The sequence below is a fragment of the Chrysochloris asiatica genome, unplaced genomic scaffold, assembly GCF_000296735.1.
Source record: "Chrysochloris asiatica unplaced genomic scaffold, ChrAsi1.0 scaffold00538, whole genome shotgun sequence".
Lineage (NCBI taxonomy): Eukaryota > Metazoa > Chordata > Mammalia > Afrosoricida > Chrysochloridae > Chrysochloris > Chrysochloris asiatica.
Window position 1 is genome coordinate 120882 of NW_006409056.1, and position 10657 is coordinate 131538.

Sequence of the window (10657 nt, forward strand, 5' to 3'; positions counted from 1 at the left end):
CTGCTATCCCAATGCATTTATCGCTCCATATTGAGCATCTTGCTCCCATTGCCTGGAAGAAGAAAGACAAACAACAAAAAACTAAACTCCAGGCAAAAAGAGTTAATCCATGTCCACAGCATTTTGAAATAATGAAAACAGAGCATACTTACTGGATACCATCCATTTCCATTTCACGCTCTCAGAGCCTGAAGACAGACCTCTGAATTTGTCTGGCAGAGTTCTTTCTGTATTTAGCAAGTTATCTAACTTAGTTTGTACCTCTGTAATGGTGGGAAGAAGTCTGAAGATTTTGGAAATTTTACTTAGGAAAATGTCGTTCCATTAATTTACTTTCTTTCTCCTGGCATTGGATGTATTCATTTAAGAATTTTCATTTTCTATCTTCTCCTTCCAGTCTTTATTATACTCTTCTAGATGCCACACCTCCAAGGGACAAAGACATGGCACTATAGTAAAACCTGCAAAAGCTGGAATCTGTGTAAGATGGAAACATGTCAGAGAAGGAAAACTCAATATTTTCTGCTAAAAGGAGCAATAGAAATGTGGTAAAACTGTGCCCTGTCAAAGATAGAAAACTATACTTGTTCTTATAATTCTACCAGAACTGTAATATCCAGAACTGTACTTGTTCTTATAATTCCACTGAGTTATAATAGACAGCTGTCAGAGACCATGCAACACATATGAGGGCAGCTTATTAAGCCCACTGCAGATATAGCTTGCCCTGTCACCCATGTCTACCTGAAACCTTGGAGTCTACTGTGCAGTGACCCACTCAAGCTCCCCAATCTTTTGGACTGAGGGGAAAGAGCTGGCCAGTGATAACCTGGTTGGAAACCAGCCAACTTTGGTTCCATTGTCCAAGAAGAAATGGAATAATAAGGAAACAAATGACATCCAAATCCTCTTTAATCAAAGCATTGAAAGGATCTGACATACAGTCATTGTGCTCCAAATTTATTACTACAACAGAATCCACATAATACTAATGAAATAGCAATCTGGTGGAACACAATGTACTATTTATGGAAATGCCACTCTGCATTTGGAAGGGAATACAATGGGGCCTGGGTGGAGGGAAGGACTTTAGGCTTTGCTATTGTTCTGTCATCCTCATTAGGCCCAGAACAACAGCAGTAAAAAAGGGGTCTTTGAGGGATACCAGACTTTGATGTCAGGAATTGGTGTCTCTGACCTCTGAAAACACTGTTTAATTAGTAAATGGATAGAGGAGGTACTTAAAATTACCATTAGTAGAGGGACTACCAGGGTCCAAATGAGGAGAAATTTACATAGCATTAAGCACTGGATTGCTAGCTACAAATTGACAGTTCAAACCCACTAGCTGCTCTTCAGGAGAAAGATAAAATGTTTTGCTCCTGTAAAGATTAACAATATCGAAAATCCTTTACCACAGGGGTGGAGAACCTTTTTACTGTGAAAATTTATGACATCATTTGTGAACCATACAAACTTATCTACTTAAAAATTAGCCTGCTATATTTGGCCAAACATTTAATGAACTCACCCTTAATGTGATGTCTGGAGTCCTGTTGTTGTGCTGCAGGATTATATGCTGGACCACAAGGTCAGTTTGAACCGCAAGGTTGGTGGTTCAAACCCACCAGCTGTGTCTTGGAAATCCTATATAGGGTTGCTGTGGGCGGGAACCAAGTTGATAGCACTTAACAACAGCAACAACAATGTGACTGCTGAAATTGCTGTTGCCTTGGCAGGGCCAGACCAAATGATTTCAAGGGTCTTATGTGGCCTGTATATATTTATATATAGACTCTCTCTCTCTCTCTCTCTCTCTCTCTATATATATATATATACTCTCTCTCTCTCTCTCTCTCTCTCTCTCTCTCTCTATATATATATATATATATATATGGAGCTCTGGTAGTGTAGTGGTTACGAATCAGGCTGCGAACCTTAAGGTCAGCGGTTCGAAACTACCAGCCACTCTGCGGGAGAAAGATGAGACTTTCTGCTCCTGTAAAGATTTACAGCCTCGGAAACCCTATATAGGGTCGCTATGAGTCGGAACCGACTCCACGGCACATAACAACAACAACATATGACCTGTGGGCTGGACATTCCCCACTCCTGCTCTACAGGGTCACTATGAGTTGGAACTGACTTAACAGCTCCTAACAACAACCACAGTCAAGCATTTGTAAAGCAGGGGAGAAGAGATACTAGGTAGGCAGAAGAAACAGTAGGTGCAACTGCACTGAGATGGGGTAGAAGTCAGTATGTTTAAGCAATGAAAAGAAGGCCCAAGGAGCTAACCAAAGTGAACCAGAGGGAGAGCTGCACACGCCAAAGGAAAAAGGGTAGAGCAGATGGGACCAAGGTATGGAGTTCAGATTTCAATGTTCTAAGTACAGCCGAAACTAATTAAATCAGGAGAGTAATATGAGCTGTTATGTACTATTGAGGGTGTTCCAACTCATAGCGACAATAGAACAAAATATGGTCTAGTCCTGTACCATCATCACGGTTGTTATGTTTGGGCCCATTGCTGATGCCACTGTTCAATTCGTTTCTCATTTTTGGAGCCCCTTGTCCAGGGACTGGTCCCTCCTGATAACATGTTCAAAGTATGAGAGAGAAAGTCTTGCCATCTTCCTTTCTAAAGAGCATTCTGATTGTACTTCTTCCAAGATACATTTGTTTGTTTTTCTGGCAGTCCATGAATATTCTTCTCCAATACCATAATTCAAACATATTGATTTTTCTATGGTGTTCCTTATTCATTGTCCAGCTTTCACATGTTTCTGAGGCGATTGAAAATAGCATGACTTCAGCTAGGTGCACCTTAGTCCTTAAAATGAAATCTTTGCTTTTGAACATTTTACAAAGCTCTTTTTCAGCAGATTTGCCTAATGCAATACACCATTTGATTTCTTGACTGCTGCTTCCATGAATGTTGATTAAGGATTAAAACATAATTAAGTCTGACAACATCAATTTTTTTACTCCAAATCTGTTATTGAAATGGTCTCTAAATTCAGGTGGAATATATTCAAGATTATATTTTGGCTCTCATGAATTTGTTTTAATTTTCTTCAGCTTCAGCCTCAACTTGCATATAAGGTATTGATAGTCTGTTCCACAGTTTGTCCCTGACTTGGTTTTGGTGATGACATTGAGCTTCTCCACACTCTCTTCCCACAGATGTAGTCAATTTGATTTTTGTGTATTCCAACTGGTGAGGTCCATGTGTATAGCCACCTTTTATGCAGTTATTTACAATGAATAAGTCATTGGTCTTACAGAATTGTATCTTTTTATCTCCAGAATCATTTCTATTACCAAGGCCATATTTTCCAATTACTGATCCTTCCTCTTTGTTTCTGACTTTTTCATTCCTATCACCAGTAATTGTCAATGTATTTTTATTGCAAGTTTGATCAGTTTCAGACTGAAGAACTTGATAGAATTCTTCAATTTCATTGTCATTGGCTTTAGCGGTTGGCATATAAATTTGAGCAGTGGTATTAACTAGTCTTCCCTGTAGGCGAATGGATATTATCCTTTCACAGGCAGCATTGTACTTCAAGATAGATCTTAAAATAGTATTTTTGTCAATAATTGTGATGTCATTCCTCTTCAATTTAATGGTCCCATCATAGTAAACCCTCTGGTTGTCTGATTCAAAATGGCTGATACCAATCCAGTTCTGTTCAGTGATGTCTAAATAATGATCTTTATGCATTTCATTTCATTTGAAGACAATTTTTATGTCCATCCATTATGACAATTTCCAATTTTCCTAGATCCATACTTCATACATTCCATGATCTAATTATTAATAGATGCTTTGAACTGTATTGCCTTATTTTGAGTTGTGCTATATCAGCAAATGAAGGTCCCTAAATCTTTGCTCCATTCGTGCCATCATGGTCAACTGCACTTTGAGGAGGAAGCTCTTCTACAGTCGTATTCTGAGTGGCTTCCAACCTCGAGGCTCATCTTCCAACACTCTGACAATGTTCTGCTGCTATTCATAAGTTTTACCATGGCAAACCATTCAGAAGTAGTCTGACTGTCCTTTTTCCTAGTTTGTCTTAGTCCAGAAGTTCTACTGAAACCTGTCCAGCATGGATGACACTTCTGGTATATAAAATACCAATGGCATAGCTTACAGCATCACAAGCACACACAAGTCACCATAGTAAGACAACCTGACAGATTAGTGGTGGATCCTAGGCAGTAGTGAGCTGAAATAGACTGGTGTCAACCATTTTGAATAGGGCAGTTATAAGGTTTACTATGCCAGGAAAGGCAAATTGAAGAGGAACAACATCTTATTCATTTTAAAAGAACATTTCAAGATTTTTCTGAAGTACAGCACTGTCAGTGGTAGAGAAATCCACTTGGCATATGCTTACAGGAAGACCAGGTAATACAACTATTATTCAGATTTTTACATAAACCTCTAATGCCAAAGAAACAGAAATTGAAGATTTTTTTTACCAACTTTTGCAGTCTGAAATTGATCAAATAGGCAGTCAAACTGCACTGACAATTATTGATGGTTGTAGGGCAAAAGTTAAAAACAAAGAAGGATCAGTAGTTAGAAAATATTTCCTTGGTGATAGAAATGATGTTAGAGATCATATTATAAAACATTGCAAGACCGATGATGTATTCATTAAAAATGCTATTTTTCACACAAATGATGACTACATGAGGACCTCTCCAGACTGAGCACACAGAAATAGAATCACCTATATCGATGGAGAGAGACAATGTAGTAGCTCTATATAATCATATGAAATAAGGCCAGGAGACAACTGTGAAACAGAAAAATCAATTGCTCATATGCAAATTCAGGTTGAAGCTAGAGAAAATTACAAGTCCATGAGTATAAGCAAAATCTTGAGTATATCCCACCTGAATTTAGGAACTATCTCAAGAATATATTTGACTTATTAAAACTGATGGATAAAGACCACATACATGAGATGGCATCAAGGACATCTTATATGAAAAAATAAAAAGGTAATTAAAAATACAGGAAAGAAAGTACAGACCAAAATGGTTGTCAGAAGATTACACTGAAACTTGCTCTTGAATGAAGTTTCTAAAGTGAATGGAAGAAATTATGAAATAAAAGAGCTGAACATAGATTTCAAAGGGCAGCTTGAGAAGATAAAGTATTATAAGAGTTATTGAAATAGACAAAAACTTGGAGTTAAAACAACTAAAAGAGAGGAGCATGGTCAGCATTTCACAAGCAGAAAGAACTGGGGAAAAAAAATTTAAAGACTTGAGTTGCAATATTGAAGATTTCTATGGACAAAATACTGAATGACACAGGAAGTTTCAAAAGAAGATAAAAGGAATACACAGTCACTGTACTAAAAGGATTCAATGTTCAGCTATTTCAAGAGGTAGCATGTGATCAAGAACTGATGATATTGAAAGAAAAAGTCCAAGTTACATGTAAGGCATTGATGAAAAACAAGGCTCCAGGAATTGTTAGACCAATTGATATATTTCTACAAATGGAAACAATGCTGGAAGCTGTCACTGATCTAAAGCAAGAAATTTGGAAGACAGCTACCTTGCCAACTGACTAGAAGACATCCATATTTGTGCTCATTCTAAAGAAAGGTAATCTAACAGAATAAAGAACTGTCAGAGATACAAACCAGATTAAGAAGAGATGTGGAATGAGGGATATTATTGCTGATGTAGAAAATACTGGAAAGATGCTTGCCTGTGTTTTATTGACTATGGAAAGGTATTCAACATTCAACTGTGTGGGTAATAACACATTATGGATAACATTGTGAAGAATGGGAATTCCAGAACACTTCATTATGTTGATGCAGAACCTGGTAACACAGGTTCTATATTAGAAAAAGAGGCAATAATTTGAACAAAACAAAGGGACACCATAGGGATTAAATCAGGAAAGATGTGTTTTTTCCTTCTGCCAATCTTATTTAAGCTGTATACTGAGCATTTGATCCGAAAAGCTGGCATATATGAAGAAGAATGCTGCATCAGAATTGGAGGAAGATTCATTAACAGCTAGTAATATGCAGATGATATAACCTTGTTTACTGAAAGCTCTGGTAGTGCAGTGGTTACGAATCGGATTGCAAACCTTAAGGTCAGCAGTTCGAAACTACCAGCTGCTGGGTGGGAGAAAGATGTGGCTTTCTGCTCCTGTAAAGATTTACAGCCTCAGAAACCCTGTACAGTGTTACTATGGGTCAGAACTGACTCAACAGCACTTAACAACAAATGAAAGCAAAGAAGACTTGCATCACTTATTGCTGAAGATCAAAGATTACACTCTCCAGCATGGATTGTTATTGTTATCAAGTGGTGACGAGTTGGTTCTGACCCATAGCAACTCTATATAGGGTTTCTGAGGAGTGTCTGGTGAGTTTGAACCACTGACCTTGTGGTTCAGACCGACCTTGCAATTGAGTGCTTATCCTACAGTGCCACACTAGGACTTCTCAGTATAAATTTCTCCTCAACATAAAGAAGACAAAAAACTTTACACTTGGACCAATAATAACGTGATTCATGAAGAAAGGTTTGAAGTTGTCAAGGATATAGTTTTATTTGAATATAAAATCCATGCCTATAGAAGCAGCAATCAAGACATAAAAGGATGCATTATATTGGATATATCTACTGCAAAAGACTTCAAAGTGTTAAAAGCAAAGATGTCACTGTGAGGACTAAGGTGCACCTGACCCTAGCCATTCTATTTTCAATTGCTGTTATGCATATGAAAGCTGGGCAGTGAATGAAGAAGACCAATAAGAATTGATGCCTTTCAAGTATGATCTTGGTGAAAAAAACATGAATGTACAAATGGACATCCAGAATAATGAAAAAAAAAAAAAAATCTGTCTTGGAAGTACAACCAGAATGCTCCTTAGAAGGGAGAATGGTGATACTTCATCTTACGTATTTTGGATGTGTTCTCAGGAGGTTGTAGTTCCTAGAGTAGGACAGCGTGCTTGGTAATATAGAGCATCACTGAAATTGAAGAAGACCCTCAATGAGATGGACTGACACAAGCTGCAACAATGGACTCAAACATAGCAATGTTTGTGGGGATGGCACAGGACCAGACAGGATTTCATTCTGTTGTATATAAGTCTCTATGAGTTGTAACAAACTTGAAGGCACCTAACAACAACAACATGGTCCCAGAATTCAAAAATGATAACATTATTATTGTGGAAAAGTATCTCCTCATCACTGTCCTTCAGCCACCCAGTTCCCCTATTAGATTGGTGTGCATATCTTTCTGAATGTATGCTAGACACATATACATATATAATACCATTCTGTAGCTTGCCTTCCCCCTTATCTATTATTTTACACACACACACACACACATATATATATATTTATATATATACAACCTCAAGGTTGGTTTGAACCACAAGGTCAGTGATTCAAACTCACAAGTCACGCCTTGGAAACCCTATACAGGGTTGTTATGAGTTGGAACTGACTCGACAGCACTTAACAATAACGATATATAATATAATATTTACTGTTATATAAATATATATAAGTATGTTGTTGTTATGTGCCGTGGAGTCGGTTCCGACTCCTTATATATAAGTATATATGTATATATTTACTTTGTATTGTAAATTGAGTATATATATTTATGTGTGTGTGTGTCTCTTTCTCTATGTGTGTGTGTATATATCTATATTTATAATATACATTTGTGTGTGAAGGAGCTCTGGTAGCGTAGTGGTTACGAATCAGGCTGCAAACCTTAAGGTCAGTGGTTCGAAACTACCAGCTGCTCCGCGGGAAAAAGATGAGCCTTTCTACTCCCATAAAGATTTACACCCTCGGAAACCCTGTACGGCCTTATGCACAGCAGAACAAAATACTGCCGATCCTGGGCCAACCTCAATATTGTTGCCACGCTTGAGCCCATTGATGCTGTTACTTTGCTAATTCATCTTTCTGGGGGTCTTCCTCTTTTTCTCTGACCCTCCACCTTAGGATATCAATCAGGATATCCTTCTCCAGCAACTGGTCCCTCCTGACAATATGTCCTAAGTATGAGAGACCAAGTTTGGTCATTCTGGCCTCCAAGGAACACTCTGGCTGCACTTCTTCCAACACAGATCTGTTGGTTCTTTTGGCAGCCCATGGCACTTTCAATATTCTCCTCTAATACCATAACTCAAAGGCATCAATTGTTCTATAGTCTTCCTTATTCACTGTCCAGCTTTTGCATGCATATGAGGTTATCATATACATACATATATATGGTGATGATTATGTGCTGTGGATTTGGGCCGAACTCATAACTACCCTGTATAGGGTTTCTGAGGCTGTAAATCTTGATGGGAGCAGAAAGCCTCTGCTTTCTCCTTTGGAATAGCTGGTAATTTTGAACTGCTGACCTTGAGGTTAGCAGCTCAATTTGTAATCACTATGCTACCAGAGCTCCTTATATGTGTATGTGTGTGTTTGACACTGTAGGATAAGCAATAAACAATAACAATATATAAGATATACAGTTACATATATATACATCTTTACTTTGTATTGTAAATTGAGTGAAGGTTTACAGACAATATCTTCAGTTTTATATTAAAAAAAAAATACACTTTGTTTCATCTCAATGATTACAATCCCATCCGTGGAACAACAGTTATCCACTTCCTTTCTGCAGCTCCTATTTCCTTTCCACCTATCTTCCTAACCTTTCTTCCCTTTGTCCTTAATACGTATTTCCCTTTGATTTTGATTGATAGACTATTCCATTATTCACACTGAGCATATGTAATTAGTGTTGTTGTTCCTCCTATTTACCTATCTGGGCAAATTATTGGATGATGCAGAAAGCATCAAAAGAAGATGGAAGGAATATGCAGCGTCATTGTACCAAAAGGAAATGGTTAATGTTCAACCATTTCAAGAGGTAGCATATGATCAAGAGCCAATGATACTTAGGGAGGAAGTCCAAGGTGCATTGAAGGAATTGGCAAAGAACAAGGCACCAGGAACTGATGGAATAAAAATTGAAATCTTTCAAACAAGTGAGGTGGCACAGGAGGCACTCACTCATTTATGCCAAGAAATTTGCAAGACAACTCTATGGCCGACTGATTGGAAGAGATCCATATGTGTGCCCATTCCAAAGAGAGGTGACCCAACAGAATGTGGAAATCATCAGACAATATCTTTGATATCCCATGTGAGTAAAGTTTTACTAAAGGTAATACAGAAAGGGCTGCAAGCATACACTGACAGAGAACTTCCAGAGGTTCCAGCCGGATTCAGAAGAGGCCATGGAATGAAGGATATCATTGCTGATGTCCGATGGATCTTGGCTGAAATCAGAGAATATCAGAAAGATGTTTACCTGTGCTTTATTGACTATGCAAAGGGTTTTGATTGTGTGGATCATGACAAGCTGTGGACAACATTGTGACGTATGAGTATTACAGAACACTTAATTGTGTTCATGAGGAATCTGTACATGGACAAAGAGGCAGTTGTTCAAACAGAACATGGACACACATACAACCTACAAAATGCACACAAGGGCAAATGGTTGTTGAAATCCATAAAAAAGTTGTTCAAGCATATAAGCCTATAAATGTACTATAAAATATAACAAAATAGCAGAAGACAAACTAAATGACTGAGACCTCATAAAAATTAGACACTTATGTGCAACAAAAAAATTTCACAAAAGAATATAAAGAGAATCGATAGGCTAGGAAAAAAAAATTGGCAATAGCATATCAGACAAAGGACTTAAACTCTAAAATGTATAGAAAACATCAACACAACAAGATAAAGACAAATAATTTACTGGCTAGAGGGTGGACACATGTTAACTTGTGTGAAAGGGAAGGCAATGTATAATAAGAAGGTGGTTGGCAAAAAAAAAAAAAAATGATGGCAGTAGGGGAAGAAATAGGGAGTAGGGCAAGGGTTAAAGACAACAGAGGTAAATACTATAATATACATTGTCCTGCAATAATAGTGGAGTCCTGGAGTGGTGCTGTAGGATAAGCAATAACAGTGATCTATGGAACAAAAAACCCTAGGATTCAAAATCTAGGTTTAACCTGTGACTTGGAATCAATTACTTGCAATGAATAACTCCAATGGATTAACGAAACTTGAAAGCATCAGTGACTACTGCCCTGAGCCCAGAAGAACTAGATGGTGCCCAGTTACCACAACTAACTGTGTTTTTTTGTTTGTTTGTTTGTTTGTTTTTCCAGTCTCATCACAAACCATTTATTGGGCACAGGTTTTATCTCTTTAACCAGAGTGCAAACTTCTTGAAAACACGTTGTTTTTGTTTTTTCTTAAATGTTTTATTGTGAATTACATGGGAGAACATTAGTTTTACATTCATTCTATCGTATATTGTCTCATTGCCATGGTTACAATCCCCTCCATGCATCATCAACCAACCAAAGGGTATACCCTACAATCCTTTCCCTGTACCCTCCAGGTCTTCAGCACACAGTCACTCTCCCTCTCTGAATCTAAAGTCTCCAGCTGCTCCATCGCTCCACATCATCATCTCTGCCTCCATTTCAGGCATCACTGCTTCTCTGGGTGGGGTCCCGCTCTCTGCTCTTCTCCCTTGATGGTCCTAGGGACCTCC